Genomic DNA, 21,496 nt, shown 5'->3' with positions numbered 1-21,496 from the left:
GATGATTTTATTTATTTTTTTATTAAAAATTTTTTTTAATGTTTATTTTTTGAGAGAGAGAGAGAGAGAAAGAGAGAGAGAGAGTCAGAGAGGGGCAGAGAGAGACACGGAGACACAGAATCTGAAGCAGGCTCCAGGTTCCGAGCTGTTATGACAGTACAGAGCCCATTGCAAGGCTTGATCCCATGGACTGTGAGATCATGACCTGAGCAGAAGTTGGATGCTTAATTGACTGATCCACGCAGCCACCCCAAACAATCCTGTTGAGGATGATTTTAAATAGTAATTTGGCCAGTGCCAACTTTTCTGACTCTGCCATCATCTCAGGTGCCAACTAGTAGGTAGATCATTTAGTTAACTTGGGATACAGTTCAGTAAAGAATGGGACCTGTAGAATTTGTCTTGGCTCACATTTCAGCTCTGTTAGTTGACTGTGTGGCCCTAGCTAAGTTATGTAACCTCTCTGAGTTTCAGTGTTTTCATATGTGAAAAGAGGATATTAATACCTGTCATTATTAATGAGTATTAAATTGATTAATTTATGGTAAGTGCCTATCACAGAGACTGGCACAAGTAGGCATTTGAGAGACATCATCATCATCATGTACATCTTTTAAAAATACTAAGACTAAGGAGACTATTTGTGAAATACCTCAATTGTACTAATGGCTGCTAATATAAGAGCTCAATGCCCTTATCAGTCTTTGCATGAACATGGGCTTTACTGATATTATTTCACACATCTAAGGAATGCTTCCAAATAGATGGAATGGTTCACTTAATTGCCCAACTCCTTTCATGCTAAGTGGAATTGGTTTACTTTTTCTAGTATGTCTTAGAGACCTGTGAACATCCCAAAAGGGGTAATCTCAACAGAAAGCAGTCCAAACTTCCTGAAACTGAAGCTTCAAAAAAAAAGTACCCTACAAAGTCCTCAGAAGAATAAAGACTAATTCTGATGAGTTCTATCACGCACTATTAACTAAATAGGAATATTTCCTTGACATCTGTACATTTGACCAACATACCCATTTAAGGATAGTAAAGAAATTGTTCTTCCATGGGGTTGGCTTTATGGTTCAGTTTTTCCTTGTTTCATTCTGCCCACTTGCTTTTACCCCTTTTATTTTGTTCTCTTGAAAAGCAGGCTTGTCTTTCTGTTTTTTGCTTTTGTCAGATTAAGGACGAATGGCAGTATAGGTTAGTAAATACTTATCTGTCCTGTGATGTGAGAATTGCTATAATCATGACTGAAATCAATCATCAAACCAGTGTTCAATTGAGTAAGCTTTTATTGTACACCTTTTTATATGCAGATGCTGTGCCAAGGCCTCTAGGGGATTCGAGGATGATCAAGTGTCGGTTTCTGTCCTCAAAACAATTAAGAGGGAAGAGGGACAATTCCAGCAGAAATTGTCTGAGCAAAGGCACCTGGGAGGCCACAGGAATTTACAAGATGCTCACAGAATAGCTTTAGAGGAAATGACTTGTTTTGGGGGAAGAGGAAGTTGGAAGAGGAAAGCCAGGGCCTGACTGTGAGGGCTTGATGGTAATTATTTTGCATGCTATTTTCAATTTGATAATTGATCTAATATACCAAGTGTCAGTTTTCATTGAACGAAACACTGAAATAGTGGGCCTCAAATGAGATGGAATCAATGTTAAACAGCTTTTGGTATGTGTATCTGTTAGTTTCCTCCGTGTTAAATTTGCTTGTCTGACATATCACTACGTATTAATTAGTAATGAAAGCACTCAAAAACTTCTAATGAAAAGCTCCACAGATTGACAACTCAAAAGTCAGGCACTTCTTTGTCTCTAAATTTTAAGTGCTTTTCCCCTCTGTACCATCTGTTACACATCTTCAAATCTTCAACAAACTCAAAGTAGTTGGACTATGTCCCATTATTTCAGTTGGACGGGATTGAGAAATTGATTGTGACCATGGGAATTGAATAAGAACAACACTGAGCCCTGATTTTAGGACTAATATTTAGCATTTGGTAGTTACTAAGAATTTCAGAGATGGCTAGCCCATAGGCAAAATGAAATCTTGATTAAAAAAGCAAACAAAATGTTAAACTTTTAGAGAGAACATGGTAGGTAGATGGTTGATTCCAAGGTCCAACCTGAAGCATCCTTTATTATTCAAATGTTTGTTTACTTCTCTTTCTTTTCCTGGAGATGGCACTTCCTGGTTCTCTGGGTTCTCTGGCTCTTTGTATAGGCTGCTGGCAGCTTTAGGGGTAGTTTTCCTTCACACATCAGGTATTACATTAGGCACTTATCCTAAGATTAGAGCTCACACCATCATATCTACAGGATCTCTCTGTTGACCTCAATTTTTTTTTCTGTTTTGTCTCAAGTCAGAGAAAAATGTATGGTGAGAGATAGAATGAACTCTTTTTTTCTAACAGTGTTCATAAGTCTGGTCCAAATCCATAAGCTTTCTTTTTACTTATGACCATAAATTTTTAATGATAAACTCTAGTATATAAGAATTGACACAGTTTTTTCTCCCCTTAAGTCAACTTAAATCTGCCTTTGAGCTCCCATCTTGTTGGCACTGGCAGCAAATTTAATCTTTAGCATCATCTGCTCTCTACTTCACCAGATTGTACAAAATTCTGAGGTATTTTAAGCTGCACCAAAATATCAAGGTAGCTTGTATTTTACTGATAACCTCTGTGATGCCTATTGTTCAAGATCATTCCAAGTCTAGCAACTGTGCTGCTTTTGTTTTGAATGTGGGGACATGGAAATCATGACTTTTAATGAGGGCTCAGTGTCCCTGACTGACTACATAGTAATGGCTTGGGCTACCTTGTCAAATTACTGCTACAGAGCAGGGCTGTTCTTGGGACAGGTGCGCCTCTGTTATCTGTATGCTTCTCTTAACTCTGTTCTCAAGTCATGGGTCTTTTTCTCTCTATCCTTCCAGACACTGGCATAGTATCTTCAATGAAATCAGTCTTTTGCTGACTTCAAAACATTTGAATCAGCACAGCAAAGCATTTGAATCAGAAATTCAAATATCTGCTTGGTAACATGGGAAGAAAATAGAAGAGCAGCCTAAAATAATTAAATACCAATAAATTAACCTGCTTGATTGTCATTGAAGGTAGTGCGATTCTTTTTAAACAATTTTTTTTAAGTTTATTTATTTATTTTAGGGGGAGAGGGGCAGAAAGAGGAGAGAGAGAGAATCCTAAGTAGGCTCTGCACTGCCCTGCCAGCACAGAGCCCCATGTGGGGCTTGAACCCATAAAACCATGAGATCATGACCTGAGCTGAAACTGAGTCAGACGCTTAACCAACTGAGCCACCCAGATGCCCCGAAGGAAGTAAGATTCTCAGTGAGATCTACGTTCTCCTAAAATTTTTTCTCTGGGTTCTATTACCTTCAATATTTTCCATACATCTGAGGTATTTTTAACATTTTAAAGCTGCTCTAGAACTCCAATAAAAACACCATTGTTGTCATATCTCTGCCTGAGGATCTTTAACCTTTTTGAATAATCATAACTGCATTATAATAGTATAACTTCTCTGTTGTGTATGTGTGTGTGTATGTGTGTGTGTGTGCATGTGCATGCAATGTATTACTGGAAAGAAAACAATTTTACGTTAGTTGATCATAAACACATGGGGTCCAGAGGATGGGGGAGGGGCACAACCAAACATTTCTGTACTTCTTTCCTTCTCCTGCTGAGTTATCACTTCAGAGTTATTCTTTCTTACTTGGGTTTCTGAAAAAATTTTCCCTCCTTGGTCTCTATCCTGCACAGGTCCCAGCTCTGCTTGTGCACAGAGAGGTCAAGGTCATGATCATCTTTGTTCTGGACTGGAATGACTGCCATTGATTCTTATTCCTGTGGTAGTTATTAGTATTGTTCCCTCTCAGTACTGGCACATGGTAGGATCACACTTCCTTAACAACTTTGTAGTTAGGCATGGCCATGTGACTTGCTTTGGCCAATAGAATGTGAGCTGAAGTGATATGTGTCACTTTACTAGCTAGTGCCTGCCTGGTTTCTTGCTGCCCCACCCCACTCTATAATTCATCAAGGAAGCCTATGTTAAGATAGACCTCCCCTTTGCATCATCTTTGAGTAACTACAGTGAGAGTAATTCCAGTGTTGGTTCACATTGCACATATTGGGGGGAAGGGATGAGAAGTATGTGTTCTGTGTTTAGTCACTGAGATTTTGGGGTTGATTTTTACTATGTATAACCCAGCCCATGCTGACTGACACAGTCCTCTTTAGGAGCAGATTGGCTATTTCAGATTTTTTTTTGGAATGAAGCATCTAAAAGATACAAAATAAATATCTTTATCTTACTAATATCCACCAATTCTTTGACTTTTTTTTTTTTAAGCTTATGATGTCTCTGCCTCTTTATTTGTGTCTTCTAAAGATCCCTTTCTATCTGGGCAAGTGCAGATAAAATGAAAGGAAGAGAATGAGTCGGGTAGACAATTCCTTTGTGCCACAATTGGCTTGGGCACTGGCAATCTCCATTTTTTCACAGCTTCATATTTCTTAAATGACCCATACATAACAAACACTTTATACTTCACTTTTCTCTTTTTTTTTGCTAAGCTATTTGATTGTTCTGAGATTGGAAACCTCAGGAATTCCAATGATCCAAGAGCAAAAAGGCAAGATAAAATTTTTCCATACTAATGTGGTTGCTCTGCCTGTGTTAAACACAAAACCTTCAGGTCTTGCGCAGGTACACAGCCAGATGCTTTTCATTCAGCCTCATAAATGATTATCGGTGGCTTACTGTGTACTAGGGATATTCCTAATTATAATCAGTGATGGTTGCTCTGAGTAAAAATTGCAAGGATATATAAAGGCAAACATAACAGAGAACTGATCTATTTGGGGGTAACAGAAAGTCATTTGTGAAAAACCAATATTTGAGTTGAGAGCCAGGAGGATGATGGGAAGGTGTTGGGAGCTCAGAGTTTCTGCAGAAGTAAGTAGCTTTTGCAAGGAGTCTGGAGGAGTCATGAAACATTGGAAAAAGAAAAAGAAGGCTTGTGTAAGCTGGAGCACAGAACTTAGTGAATGATGTATGATGAGACTGAACAAGTAGCCAGGGCCAGACTTTATAGAGCCTCATAGACAATGTTGAAGATTTGATTGTTTTATTTTATTTTATTTTATTTTATTTTATTTTATTTTATTTTATTTATATTATTTTATTGTATTAATTTTATTAAAAATTTTTTAAATGTTTATTTATTTTTGAGAGAGAGAGACAGAGCATGAATAGGGGAAGGGCAGAGAGAGAGGGAGACACAGAATCTGAAGCAGGCGCCAGGCTCTGAGCTGTCAGCACAGAGCCCAACATGGGGCTTGAACTCACAAACTGTGAGATCATGACCTAAGCTGAAATCGGATGCTTAACTGACTGAGCCACCCAGGTGCCCCTATTAATTTTATTTTTAAAATATTTATTTATTTTGATAGATAGCAAGAGAATATACACACACAAGTGGGGACAGGAAGAGGGAGAGGGAGAGGAAAGGAGAGGGAGAGGGGGAGGGGAGAGAGAGAGAGAGAGAGAGAGAGAGAGAGAGAGAGAGAGAGAATCTCAAGTAGGCTCCATGTTGTCAGTGTGGAGCCTGACTCCAGGCTCTATCTTACGACCAGTGAGATCATGACCTGAGCTGAAATCAAGAGTCAGACACTCAACCAACTGAGTCACTCAGGCGTTCACCAATTTGGTTATTTTAAAAGTTGTGGAAATCCTTTGAAAGATGGATATTTTAGACTTACTATTGACACCACGAGATTTGAGTTTGTGACTACATTTAAATTGCCTTATTTATTTATTTATTTATTTATTTATTTATATATTTTGAGAAAGAGAGAGAGAGAGAGAGGGTGGGGCAGAGAGACAGGAAGAGAATCCCAAGCACGTTCTGTGCTATTAGCATGAGGCCTGATGCAGGGCTCAAATTCACAAATCCGTGAGATCATGATCTGAGCTGAAATCAAGAGTCAGATGTTTAAGTGAATGAGCTGCCCCCATTCATTCATTTAGATTTCATATGGATTAAAAAATGGGCTGTTGTATTAGCTAGGGTGACCTATATATAGAGAAATAGAGACCTATATAGAGAAAATACAAGGAAGTTGCATAAAACAAGCTTAATCGTCTGTAGCTTGCTTTGATCTGGCAGCCAAAGTGTGGGGCTTGGGGTAGCATAGTGTTATCTGACTTTATTGGACCAAGGCTAGGATGGGCAATAGAAGGACTTATCTTCTTAGCATATTTTCCCAGGGACAGGGTGCATCCTAAATTACAGATTTAGTGAGAGAAAATAAGGCAGGGATTTATATCTATATCTATATATCTATATCTAGTCTATACCTATATATTGATCTATAGTCCAAGTTTTTACAAGCCTGAGACCAAATGTAGCAAAAGGTATGTTTAGATGTGGGAAGTTTTCAGGGGAAGTTTACCGGTTTGTTTGTTTGTTTATTTATTTATTTATCCATCCATCCAGTTTTATGGAGCTATAATTGACATATAACATTGTATAACTTTAAGGTGTACAACATGAGGATTTGATAGATGTATATTTTGTGAAATGATCACCACAACAAGTTAAGTTAACATCCATTACCTCACCTAGAGAAAAATTGTTTTCTTACTTGCAATGAGAACTTTTAAGATCTACTATTTTAGGAAGTTTCAAATATACAATACAGTATTGTTAAGTATAGCTAGGTCACCAGTTTATATTGAAATATATTGCCCAGGACTCACACAAACTCTCCTTTATGTTTGGTAGCAGCTGAATCATATTTTAAAATAGTCTGAACTCAACTTTTGAGCTTTTATTGTAGGAAGCAATTCCGCATTGTCAGGAAGCTGAATTGAATGCCCTATAGATCATTTCCACATATGACTTTCCGTTTTACAAAACAAATCCATATTCATTCCAATGATTTCCCCTTCATTCTTTTCAAACTCCCAAGCAGAAAAGATTAGATTCAAGTTTCCTGTCATAAATTACCCAGTTTTAACTCAGTAAATTTGCATAAGCCCCCAACACCAAACTTCCTACTAGTTGAAAAAATATAGCATGTATGTATCTCATTATCTATTCATAGATTTTCAAATTATATATTATCTAGCTTTTTATAGGATATAACTATGAAAAGATCAGCTTCCATCCTCACAGCAAAGATAGAGCCAGAGGTGTGGGCTACTTAATGAGCCTAGGTTCCATGAATCAGAGCCCAGAAAGGACCAGGAGAGGTGAAGAATAAGCTAGAATCCCAGAGGAGCCAAATTTAAAACAGAACTTTGCAAGAGTGTCTTGACATGAGGACTTGTGTTAAGCATAAGAACCGAGCCATTAGCCCATGTTCACTCTGTAGTTAGCTGATGTTTGGTTATCAGAATTGGTGACAAAGTCCTTTAAGGGACTCTGGAGATCCTTGCCTGGAGATTGGATGTCAGACTCAGGGGCACTTAGTTGCATGTGCCCTGGCAGAGTGAAGATGTAAATTTATAGTCCTCATTCTTACTTTGACTTTATTGCACTTCACTCCATTGCTACTGCCCACCATGTGTTCTCATTCCTCTCCTCCTGTGCTTATCATTTCCTCCATTCAATTTAAACCAATGGGCTTATTTTCTTTGTACAATCAATTTTCTTCTTCTGAAATCACGTCTTTCTTTGTCCTCTAAACAGACCACATCTATCCTTCTTGGATTTTCTCGAATTCTTTCTTCTTCAGAAAGCCTGTTATGACTGTTATTCAGTCCCTTCTCCCCACAACTGCCCTCTTTCTTTGAAGATCTATTGTTCTTAGAATCAACATCACCGAATTTCATGCCTTACTGTTCTCATTTTTTATTTTTTTTTTTATGAGACTTGTTGTATCTCTTCAATGAGCTATAAGATTCCGTAAGACAGGGGCCATGTCACATACTTTTTTTGCTTGAACAGGCTTCAGCTGGGCATAAAGCAGGTACTAAAAACTTGTTGACTAATTACATTGCTTTCTCTTTTCTTCCTGTCAGGGTTGTGCTATATTATTTGAAGTTCTTAGTTCAGCTGCTACTGGAATAATTTCACTGTAACAGCACGGGTCTTGCCAAATACATTAAAATAAAATACTTTGCAAATATAAATCTCTTAGTAATATAGCAAATGAATTCTACATTTTATAGATCACCAGTTTCCCAAGTATTTATTGAACTTTTGTAAAAATCACACCATTTGCTATAATAATAATAATAATAATAATAATAATATATTTTTCTGGATATAGGTGAATTTCATGTCTATTTTAACAGATCAGGTTAAGAGCACTTATATAATTTAAGTAGAGAGATATCTTAGGTTTACAGAAAATGTGCCTTAAAAAAGTAGTCTTTTTAAGACTTAGAAATAAGGATAAATAAGAATAAGGGTAAACCTTTATTTCTGTAAGATATTTAGGTTTTAATGTATTATGATATATCCACAATGACTACTATATTAATAAATAATTCTTATTATCTGTTTCAACACTTACTGTAATTCTTTCCAGCTTATATTGATAATTTCCATGAAATTATTAAGTGAAATATTGGTCTGCTGACCATTGCTAGGAAAATTAGATTTTCCTAAAATTCCTGATTTTATGGGTTTGGGGATGTGAAAAATATGAAATTAATTTAGTCCCTTTAAATAGAAAGATAGATGTTTGGCTACTTGGAATGATCTAAAACATATTTTGAAAATAATATATGTTCATGCAGAAAATTAAAAAAATACAAAAAATGTAAAGTGGGAAATAAAAGTCATCAATGACCCTAACCTCTGAGATATCTACTATTAACATTTTAGTGTTTCTAGCTTTGTTTAAAGTCAGCATTTGACTGTACACATAAAACACATCTTATATTTTTGTCCTTAGTTACATGGAAATAAAGATAAATGAAAATATTTATAAAAATTTTTAAAGTTATAAAAATATGAGTGCATCTCATGGACTTTAAAGATATTTTTTTTGCTGTGACAAGTTAGTAAAATGTCTAGCTTCTAGCTAGTTCCAGAGTTTTAACTTTTAGCATTATATCTAGATGCAAAGTTACTAATTTCTGACCTTGAAGAAGGTTTTTTTATTTTTGATAAATATTTTGCAGCCTTTTGAATAAATTGTTTCACACAGGCTAGAACATATGCTCTAGTTAGGATTAGGGACACAGTGATTTTCCCTTTAAATTTGCAGTGAATTTTAAGTGTTCAAGAAACATGCCAGATTGACAGACGCTACCTTAGAAGACATCAATAAACACTGATAAGGACACAGAAAAACCGATCTGCTTTGAGCACACTCAGAAATAGCAGGCAAGAACTAGAAAGCTCAAAACATATGGGGGTAGCATATCAGCAAAAGAAGTTTAGCAAACAACAGAGATAGAAGATAATTATTAAAAAATTGTGTTATGGTGGACTATTAGCAACTGTATACACACTGGTAATAGCTGAGATTCTTCTCACGTTTGTTATTTTGGAATGATTATGTGGGCAGCTTCAAGTAATTAACCCTTATTTTTGGAAATATATACATATGTTGGAAGTGGTTTAGAAACAAATGACAAAATATTAACATCACCAGGAAAATCAGATATCAGGATCCAATTATAAATATGTTTAGATTGATGTACAAATGTCTATAGCATTTTGCCATTTAAGCGAAATGTATGAAGTTCAACCTCAGAGCATAAGTTAAGGTGACTCAAAATCTAAACCACGCTGATATTGATATCATATATATATCATATATGCCTAACACCTCCTTCAACTATGTGGGACTGACATCTTATGATAAGGCATTTTCCAAAAGTATGTTTCCACAATTTTCTTGTTTCCTTGTTTCCTTGATTCTTGGTAGACCAAGTATTTATTCATGTTGGTTCCAGCATGAAGGGAAGAGATTCACTCTTGCTCACCACACATTTGTGAAATAACTTCTTTAACAAATATGACTGACTGAATGAATACATGAGGAAAGCAGACCCTTTAGTTTGCAGCAGTCACGCATATGAAGGCAAATGCTGTATACAACCAGAAATAATGCTCCGGTTGGGAAGAATATGAATTCTCTTCAAGAATCATCCAAAAGTAGTTCTTGAGAAAAATGTAAAGGCAAGTTAATGAGAAATGCAAAACAGAGAGCAACTGTGATAGGGAAATGGGTGGAGTAATTTGATAAGCTTTAATTATATCCCAGCCTAGAGAAAAAAGGTTTTCTATACACGCAGATTACAAGAAGAGCAGAGACTGGGAGCAGAGGCTTATTTTTGCAATCCTACTGAGAGTCACCCTTCATTCGGATCAAGAGTGGCTTGGCTTCTACACGTAGCCCAGCTGTGTCTCCACCCACTGGGGGAAGAAGGGTGTCAAGACAATTATCCTGCTAATTTATCTAGAAACGACAAAATTGTAGACACAGTTGTCTCATTTCCCCCTGAATTATCCAGGTGGGGGGTCCTGCATGATTAAGTTTCTGAGGAAATCTTTCCTCCTCTTCATTTTGCATCTGCATCTGCAGCAGACCCTTCCTCCAATCTCGGCAGCTGAAATTTGCCTACTGCTGAATACTTTGTATCTTGTACCTTTACGGTTTGCTCCGGAGGTCACGAGCTGTGGATCTGAGAAATTCCATGTTCAAACACATGCACACATGCACACACACACACACACACACACACTCACAAAGTAGAGATCCATTCCCATAATTCTGCTTTGATATACATTTTATAAGTGCCAAATGAAAAGCAGAGGCTTCTATTAGGTGGACCAAGGTTCAGTGGAGGCTTAATTTAATCTTTTTCTACGTAGATTTTATGGTCTTTGATGGGAAGGACCATGCCATAATATTTCTCATCAAAACCTCCCTAACACTTAACACGGTGCTAGTCACACAGCTGTTTTTAAATAAAGTACTTTTGAAATGGAAATGTTCATTTAGTGTTTATTTAATGGGACATCAGTCTTTAGCAGAGTTTTGTAGAGTACCTAATGTGTGAAGCTGATAAAGGGATGGTAGCATGTTACCTTAGTCCGTTTGGGCTGCTATAACAAAATACCACAGATTGGATTGCTTGTAAGCAAAGAAATGTATTTCTCATGGTTCCAGACGTTTGGAATCCAAGATAAGGATACGAGTATAGTCAGGTTCTGGTGACAGCTCTCTTCTGTGTTTGTGGACTGTAGACTTCTTACTGTGTCCTAACATGGGTGGAAGGGGCTGGAAAGCTCTGTGGGGGTCTATTATAAGGGCACTAACCTCATTCATGAAGCCTCCATCCTCATGGCCTAAGTACCTCCCAAAGGCCTTACTCCTAATAGCATCACCTGGGTGACTAGAATGTCCACATATGAATATTTTGGGGGGAACACAAACATTGAATGTATAGCACATGTTTTATAAGGACTGACTTAGCCTATCTTAATCTCTTCATTCTGTGTCAAGGACAGCAGAAACAAAGCCAGGCTGAGACATGGGGCTCCCTAGATGATTATAATCACTTTAGTGATTCTTCACATTGCTGTTCTTTGAATATTCCTTCTAACATTTACTTTGAGAAGTTACTGCTTAAGATGTGAGAAAAGGATAAAGAAAGAGAACCAGTTGTGGCAGTTCTCAGCTTTTCTAGAATAATCAGTTGGTCACCTTTGGACAATTTGCATTCCTCTCTTAGCAAAGGGAAACAAACAAACTGTGGTCAATCAGATGTAGCTTCCATAGAAGGAAGGCAGTATCAGCTGGTTGTTACAATGTCTGACCTCCTCGAATCTTTCACCTTCCAAGTTTATTTATTCCTTCCATCTATAACCAGTTTTCTCTGAGAAGAATTCAAGTAAAAACAAATTCCTACATTTCATTCCTGTCCAGTGACACTTAGTGACTCTTTTAGAAATGGTCACTACGTACAGTTTTTGGCTTAAGGGCAGAATTCAAGATATGGAAAGTTTGGATAAACCATTTTGCTTCAGGATGTGGCTAACTCATGTGCTACAACACAAGTGAAATATCCTGGGCTCCATCTAAGGTCTCCCCTTACCTTTGGAGATGACTTTTTGGAGGTGAACAATAAGAGATTAAAAATAGGAACTGCTTGGATTGTAATTATTTTTTTCCATCTTCCTGAGCTTTGCTTGGGGGAATGCCTGACTTATTGAAGAGTCTGTATTCTAGACCACTCTCCATGATGAATGCGGCCGGGGAAGCTGGGCAGGTGACAGTGTCCTAGGGCTTCTGGAGGATACATTTTCAGCAACTTGGAATCAGAAGCCAGGAACAGAAGGGCCACAGATAAAGTTGCACTTAGCTTTCTTTATAAAATTTTACACTGTTAATCCTTAATCATAATTCTGGTATTAAAATGTATTGGTTTGAATCTACATTAGCATCCTCTGGGATTTAGAAGCAATTACATTTATTTATTTATTTTTTTAACGTTTTTTATTTATTATTTTTGGGACAGAGAGAGACAGAGAATGAACGGGTGAGGGGCAGAGAGAGAGGGAGACACAGAATCAGAAACAGGCTCCGAGCCATCAGCCCAGAGCCTGACGCGGGGCTCGAACTCACGGACCGCGAGATCGTGACCTGGCTGAAGTCGGACGCTTAACCGACTGCGCCACCCAGGCGCCCCTAGAAGCAATTACATTTAAAAATGGAATTGCGGTCCACACATAAACAGGAATGATCTTTAAAGCAAATTAAACAAAGGCTCTAATTGCAAATCCATTTAATTTACAGACAGAGAGAATTAACCTTTGGTTCATTGGTAAATAAATATGCAGAGAAACAATAATCCACAATTTAATAACATGAACAAAGTATTTCTTATAAGCTTCAAGGTTGATGTTTGATCATAGTTGCCATGTTTCCATATCATTTCACCTTTTGAATTTTAAAAGGTTTGGAAAGAAATTAGTATGTGGACAGAAAATAATGAGTTCTAAGTTAGATTCTGGTTACTCTTCCTCATTTATTATGACTGGAGATTATTATCTCACAGGAGGATGAATGGTGTAAAAACTGAATTTAAAAAAGTTTCTTTCATACTGCTTTTAGTTTATTAAATGTCCTCATCATGTAGAGTGTCCTGGAATTAGGAATAATTTAATTTGGAGCCTCCACCAATCTTTCCCACTCCATATAACTTGAAAAACTGCCCTGAGTTTGTAAATATCCACAGTAAATTCACATCAGTCATTTTGTTACACTCAGTAAGATAGTTAAATAAAACTTCTCTCTTTTAGGAGTGATTTATAGAAAACTGAGATTCACCAAATGAAGGTGTTGAGACTTGGATATAGAAATTCAATGTACTGGGGTGCCTGGGTGGCTCAGTCAATTAAGTGTCTGACTTTGGCTCAGGTCATGATCTCATGGTTCATGGGTTCTAGTCCCACATTGGGCTCTGCTGACATCTCAGAGCCTGGAGCTTATTTTGGAAGCTGGGTCTCCCTCTCTCTATGCCCCTTCCCCACTTGTGCTCTGTCTCTCTCTCTCAAAAATAAATAAACATTAAAAAAAGTTAAAAAAAAAGAAATTCAATGTACTATAAAATTTGGCTTCTACATTTTATTAAAGTCATTTCCTTTATTCCTAAACTAAATATTATACTGTAGTTAGGTTGAACTGGATAAGCTGAAGTTAACAAGCAAGTTATGATCCCTTTAACTAGCTAATAACTCACTTAATAATGGGAATATATGTTTGATCAAAGAGAATTAAAAGAAAAACTATTCCTTGTTCATATCATGAAACAGCAGTGACAGGAAAAAAGTGGTACAGATATAAACTCAAACTACCTTCTTGTACTGAATATTTTTGTTACATCTGTTAGTGAGACAGAAATGTTATCAGTGATCTTTTCAATGAGTGTCAGAGTTTCTCTTAAACTTTGGAAATGATTTTCAGAGGAGTCCAAAAAGTTTATTTGTTTGTTGCTGTATAATGAAACAACCACCATTTCGTTGTCTCTGTACATTTAGTGAGCTCAGCTGGAGGTTTCTTCTGCTCGATGTGATCTTGGCTAGGGCTGTCGTTATCTGGAGACTTGACTGAGCTGGAACGTCCAATGTGGCTCACTGACATGACAGATATCTTGATGGTGATGGCTGGAAGATTGATGTCAGCTGGAATGTTGGGATGCCTCTGCATCTCTCTCTCCAAGTAGTCTCAAAACCTCTTTTTCTCCATGTGTGTGGATTCTCCATATGTGGGCTCTTTATGTGGCTGCTCCAATAGAATTGCTGGACCTAGTGGCTCAGAGGTCCTAAAAGTCCAAAAGTAGCAACTTTTGTGCCTAGAACTGGCACAATATTCTTTATGCTGCATTTGTTGGTTAAAATGAGTCACAGAAATAGCTCATTTTAATGTGGGAGGGGACAACAGAAGGTAGAAATACAAGGAGGTGTGAGTCATTGGAATCGTTATTAGAGACTAGTTACCACATTCATTCATATGTATATGTATATACACACATATATACATTCATATATATACATACATACATATATATGAATGAATGTGGTAACTAGTCTCTAATAATGTATATGTATATAAATGTGTGAGTTTATCATATATATACGATCATAAAGGTATGCATGTATATATATAAATTATATATAAAAATATATAAATAATATATATTAATATATATAATTATAATTATAATTAATACATAATATATAAATATATATAAATCATATATATTTATATATATATATAAATTCAATGTACTATAAAATTTGTGTGTACACACACACACACACACACATCCCTTCATGATCATAACATGTTTATTGTAGGCCACCAATCTTGACTTGGTGAATTCATTCTGCCTGGCTAAATTGTGAAGCTGTTCATATGAAATAGGTCATGGTATGGCCAAAGATTTTAAACATGTATCAATCAGGGTGCAGTCAGAATATCAGATTTACCAAAAGTAGTGTGGGCTGAATTATGTCCCCCCAAATTCATTTATTGAAGCCCCTGTACCTCAGAATGTAATGGTATTTGGAGACGGGGCTTTTAAAGAGGTGCTTAAGTTAAAATGAGGCTATTATGATGGGTCCAAATCCAATGTTGCTCATGTCCTTATAAGAAGAGAAAATGTAGACACACAGGAGAGAAACCAGGAACGCACATACATGGAGCAAAGACCATGTAAAGAGGCAGCAAGAGGGCAGCCATCTGCAAGCCAAGGATAGAGGCTTCAGAGGAAACCTGTCAAGTATCTTGATCTTGGACTTCCAGCCTCCAGAACTGTGAGAAAATAATTCTGTTGTTTAAGTCATCCAGTCTTTGATGTTCTGTCATGGCAGCCCTAGCAAACTAACACAAGTTAATACAAGAGGTTTTCCATAGAAATTGGAACTTACATGAGGCACCTAGGTGGCTTAGTCGGTTAGGCATCTAAATCTTGATTTCAGCTCAGGTCATTATCTCACAGTCATGACATTGAGCTGTGTGTTGGGTTCCATGCTGGTTGTGGATCCTGCTTAAGATTCTCTCTCTCCCTCTTCCTCTGCCCCTCCCCTGCTCATGCATATGTATACTCTCTCTCTCTCTAAAAGAAAATAAGAAAAAGAGAGAAATTACAACTTACACAAATGTGAGAGAGGTAGAGAAGTGAAGGAAGAGAAGAGTCAAAGGTCAGAAAAAGTCACTAATCACAATAGTTTGGAACAGGGATTCTCAAAGTGATATCTGGGGACACATTGGCATCTTGAAACCAAAGCCTCCTCCAGGAAGTCTACAAGGTCAAAAATAGTTTAATAACAATATTAAGCTATATTTTCCTTTTTCTCCTTTCATTTTTCATGAGTATATGGTGGGAAATTTCAGAGGTTACATTACTTGAGATGACACATTGAGATGGAATATGTATGTGTATTTTGTATTTTAACATTTCTCAGTTTTAATTTATAAATTGAGAGATACAACCCACATAAAATAAAGCTCTTTGGGGGTCTTCAGTACTTTTTAAGAGTGCAAAGGGGTTCGAAGTTCAGTTTGGAATCTCAGACTTGAAGCTTTGGTGATAATATGCATGTTGAAGTTTGTAGGTCAATCCCCAAAGCTGTGTGTCTGGTCAGTGGAATGGAATTGCAAAATGGAAGCTCATGGAGAAAATCTGTGGAAGTTGCTACCTCCATGGGGACCGTAGTCAGACTTTTGGTGAGTGGCTTGGAACCCCCAGCAATGGGCAGGCCAGGAATCAGGAAGACCAGCAGGAACTTGAAGCTCTCCAGACATTTCTAAATCTGTCACTATGTTTGACTGCCATGGCTTGTTAAAAGTAATGGCCTCTGCTTCACTTCTACCTATCAAAATTCTTATAAATTTCTGTCCTAGTCAACTTTAATCCAGAACATACTTAGTTCCAAGTCATGGACAGGAGAGGAAATATGCTAATTAGACAAAATGAAGCTTAGCATAATCTACTTCTTTTTCAATTTATCATTCCATATACCTTTTTAAAAATTAAATTTAACTTCCAGTAAAGATGTTAGAAAAATCATGCTTCTGTATAGCATGATGAAACTATCCCTTGTACAAAGAAAAACATGCTAATCTTGTCCTCAAAAATAAAACCAAAGTCCCAGGTGCCATTTTATTCTTTTGGGGGAAGTTTATTCTTCTAGCTGCATCACATTTTCCATTTGATAATTTATGATTAAATCATGATGTGTGGGGCAAATCATCATCAATACTTTAAGTTGGGCAGTAGGTAAATGGCAGAGGGGAAAGTTGATTCATATCTATTTGAATGTATTCATATCAAAGCAAGGAAGAAATATTGATAAGTATTATAGTTCTAGAGTCTGTAATTGATAACATGGACAAAGCTGGTATTTAAAAGTTCCCTCTTCCCCTCCTCATTCCCTATCCTCTTTACCCTTAGCAAATACTTGAGCTGGTCAAGCTTCCCTGTGCTCCATTGTGTTAACCAAAGGGTCTCTAAAGTCAATAGTCTTGCCTGTATTGAGTTGCTGTCCTTGTCCATGAAATTTCACCACAGAATGTGAGATGCTAAATGGCACCACAGAGAGCTTTGTAGATTCTGGGCATACTCCTCCCTGCCCATATTGTATAAGTAGAAATCCAGTTTCCCTTTCATAATCAGAATCAACCACAGTCAATGCAGTAACCTCCTTCTTTGCTAGTTATTTCAGTGGGATAAGAGCCCAAAGTGTCCAGGTAGCAGTCTCAGTCTTCAGTTCAAAGAAACTATTTTTGTGTCCCCTGGTGGAAGCAGTGCTCCCTTGGGAACTAAGACTTCCAAACCAACAGAGCCTAAAATTGTGGAGGAGAGAGTAAAAATTTTGCTAATGGATAATTAGGTATAATAGTGAGTAGAATTGCTCACATTTGTACTTCTTGATTCCCAGGCTATGAATCCTGGCTATGGTAGGAAGAGTATCCTATTTTGGTCATTGAATCAGAGCATATATTGGCTCTTGAAAACAATACAATATTCCAGTTTCAAAATGTATTGTCTCATAACTGGCATGAAAACTGAGTCCTCAGGCCATTCTACTATTCTAGTAAGACAACAGTTTCAGAGTGATAGAAAACATGGTGAGACCGGTGAATTCCTTGATTATGAGCCTAAAGCCACATTCACTCACTGTAAAATAAGTCCTTTGGTCAGAAGTAATGCTGTTTGGAATACCATGGGGGTGAATAAAACATTCTACATGTCCATAAACAGTTGTCTTGCCAGGAGTATTGAGGGCAAATCCACATAGAAGAAATGAAACAAACTGTTGTCTCTTCTGTTATGGTTATTATCCAATTAACTGATGTACCTTAAGTTCACCTTAGTTGCCATCTTGCAGGCTCAGTGTTGGTCCCTGCTATTGGCAGATTATGATCCCAGCTGTGACTATAAATAGATTGACTTTGGTGAGTGGAAGTCCAAGTTGCTGAACTCTTGCTAATTTCCATCCCTGTTGCTATTGCTATTTTTCACAAGAACCCATAGGATAATGACAGAGGTAACTACAGAAAGAGTCACCGACCTCCACAATTGGTCATGTTTTCTACTTGATTATTAAGAGATTTCTTTGCTGAAATTACTTTTCAGTGAGCATTTACATGAGGCACAAATATCCTCACACTACCTACAGATTCTGAGAGGTCTATCCAAATAATTCTTCCCCTGACTTTGTTGTCATCAATGTCACAACTGTGTTCTAAGTCCTCCATCAACTAGAGAAATGGCTATCCATTGCTTATGAATGAGTGTAGATCCATACCTCTGGGAATCTTTCCTTCTGGATAAAATGAATATTCAGTTTTCTGCTCTAAAGGTCTGCCTGCTGGGAAGATTACCCCTCACTGCTACCCTTCATAGTCACCCCTAAGTGGGGCTGGAGAGTTCCAACCAGCCACTTGTAGGCTGTACCAGTATATTATACAAAACCATCTGTAAAACCATTCCAAGGTTTTCATATATCTGTTCATTGGTCACCCATTTCCACAAGCTTGGTGGTTTAGACAATACCCAGTTCATACTGGGTAACTTAGTTTGAATAGTAAATTGATTGTCTGTGTTTAAGCATTCAGTTTCTATTACCGTCCATAAGTAAGCAGGAGACTACTTCTCAAAGGAGGATAGTTATGTGTGGGAGCTGGCATAACTTTGATCCAGAATATTAAAGTCCTATACTGTGATTCACCTGTAATGGCCAGCCACAGGCTTCACATAGTATTCCTTTAAGCACTATTGGGTCTACTGAATCATATGGCCCAAACAGTAAGGCAACTTGCACAATCCAGCAGTTTACTCAAGTCTGGTACAGAGCCTCCTCTTCCTATGTGTTTTACTCAAAACTGATGGCTCTAGAGATTATTTAGTAAATGCATCAGAGCTCCCTGCCCAAATGGTGTATTTATGTTGACTCCAAAATCTGAAGAGACCCATTTGTTCTTGCTTTTTGTTTTTTGTGGCAAGAGGTACAAGCTCAACAACATATCTGTCTTGGAGGGAATATCTCAACAAGCCTGAGACCATGGAACTTTTAGAAATTTCAGACATGTGAGTTTTGTAGCAGTCCTACCCTCTGGCATGAATCTTACCAAAACTTCCAGGGTTTTGCAACTCTCAGATGCAATCATCATGATATTATCAACATAGTACATCAGTATGATATTCTATATAAGGCAAGATGATCAAGCTTCTTGTGGACTAGATTATGACTGAAAGTTGGAGAGTTGCTGTTACCTTAAGGTGGGACAAAATGGTGTATTACTGATCTTTCAAGCTGAAGAGAAACTGTTTCTGATAATCTGTGCATGTAAAGAAAAAATGTTTTCCAGATTAAGAGCTATAATACCTGGAATCCAGAACTGTGTTTATTTGCTTCAGTCCAAAAACAAACAAAAAATATCACATCTGGAACAGCAGTTGAAATTGGAGGTGATGACTGATTAAGTTGATAATAATCCATTGTTATTCCCCAAGGGCCATCTATTTTCTGCACAGTCCACATAGGTGAGTTAAATAGGGATTCGGTGGGAATAATCATCCCTTCATCTTTCAAGTCCTTGATGGTGGCAGTAATCTCTGTGATTCTTCCAGGTATCTGGTTTACCCTTTTTGTGGATAGAGGTATTAAAATTTTTTTTTAATGTTTATTTTTGAGAGACAGAGAGAGAGAGAGACAGAGTGCAAGTTGGGGAGGAGCAGAGAGAGAGGGAGACATAGAATCTGAAGCAGGTTCCAGGCTCTGAGCTGTCAGGACAGAGTCTGATGTGGGGCCCAAACTCATGAGCTATGAGAACATGACCTCAGCAGAAGTCAGATGCTTAACTGACTGAGCCACCCAGGTGCCCCAGGTAGAGGTATTTATAGAAGTTTTTGCTTGCTGTTTTCTTTAATATCCATCATGTAACCAATATGGTTATTGTATTAGTTTGTAGGACTACTATAATATCACCACAAACTGGGTGGCTTAAACAACAAGAATTTATTTTTCTCATCATTCTGGAGGCTGGATATCTGATCAAAGTGTTGGTTTGGGTTGCTTTTCCTTGAGGCTCTCTTCTTCGCTTGCAGATGGCCACCTTCTTGCTGTGTCCTTCACGTAGCCTTTTCTCTGTGTGCTCATCACCCCTCACACCTCTGTGTGTCCTGATTTCCTCTTATAAGGACAGTAGTCATATTAGATTACCTTAACAGCCTCATTTTAACTTAATAACCTCCTTATAAGCCCTATCTTCAAATACAGTCACATTCCAAGGTACTGGGGGTTAGGGATTCAACATATGCATTTTGGGGGTGGGGATTCAAATCCATACATAACAGTTATTCTGTCATTTACATTCTGGAACTAGGGAAATAGCCAGGGGAAATCATTGAGTTCACTCTGGGAGAGATTCAAGCCAAAATTCAACTATCACCTGAGTTCTGTAATTCTGTACTCTGACTGGTAGATGGTATTAGGGTTTTGGATCCCTAGGAGTTTTTCTTTTTTAAGTTTTATTTATTTTTGAGAGAGAGACAGAGTGTGAGTGAGGGAGGAGCAGAGTGAGAGGGAGATACACAGAATCCAAAGTAGGCTCCATGTTCTGAGCTGTCAGCACAGAGCCTGATGTGGGGCTTAAACTCACAAACTGTGAGATCATGACCTGAGCTGAAGTCGGACGCTTAACTGACTGAACCACCCAGGTGCCCCATGGATCCCTAGGAGTTTTTATTGGTGCAGAGCACTGAACAAAAATCTCTGAAAAATTTGAGTAATTTCTTTACCAAATGCACAGTTACTCTGGTGAATGGGTAAATGGCTGCCAGTTCCTTTAGAAAAGTGTATGCGGAAGGTTAATGGTATCAATTTTTAAAGGGTAGCAAAGATCCTTGTGAAGAGAACCTGGACTTTTCTTCATTCACAGGGCTCTAGGTCTGGGTACAAGCTAAAGTCTGGAAAGTGGTTGAGGAGCCACAACTCTGGAGATAATTTAAGTCAGATAACTGCTTACCAGAACACAAATCAAATTAAACTTGTGTAGTTTGCCTGTCTGTTTCAGTCCTAGTGACAACATGATCAATTAGCCAACACCAAAGAACTCTACAGGTAAAAACTTTCTGATTGCTTAGCTTTGCTGCCATTACAATAAAACCCACTCCCATATATATTTTTATTTGTCATGTTTCCATTAGTGTAAATTGACAAAATCTGGTAATTATTTTGGCATGTGTGGGACCTCTTACTGGGTCATGCTTTGTACCCAGCCCCCTGGCTCCTATTGGGACTTGAGGCTGGTTATCCATGTAGAAGCAATGGGAAAAAGTGGGGATGAACCTTGAGAAGGATCATCATTCTCTTGCAGTGTCACTACCTCAGGAAAGGTCATTACAGGCTTTTCAGATGAGAGAAGAAGAATCTCCTCAGGAGATGAAGAACAGCCTCTAGTAGAATGGAAAGTTCTTCAGAATT

General features: G+C 37.7%; 1 long non-coding RNA gene across 1 annotated transcript; it reads left to right on the top strand.

Annotated features, from left to right (window-relative positions):
• Window positions 1–233: 233 nt before the first annotated feature.
• LOC125920399 (uncharacterized) lies at window positions 234–3,068 on the top strand. Its single transcript, XR_007457045.1, has 3 exons — window positions 234–337; window positions 1,317–1,549; window positions 2,942–3,068. It is a non-coding gene; the product is annotated as an uncharacterized LOC125920399 (long non-coding RNA).
• The last annotated feature ends 18,428 nt before the right edge of the window (window positions 3,069–21,496 follow it).

The sequence above is a fragment of the Panthera uncia genome, chromosome B4, assembly GCF_023721935.1.
Source record: "Panthera uncia isolate 11264 chromosome B4, Puncia_PCG_1.0, whole genome shotgun sequence".
Taxonomy (NCBI): Eukaryota; Metazoa; Chordata; class Mammalia; order Carnivora; family Felidae; genus Panthera; species Panthera uncia.
This window is presented reverse-complemented; position numbering and strand designations above follow the sequence as displayed.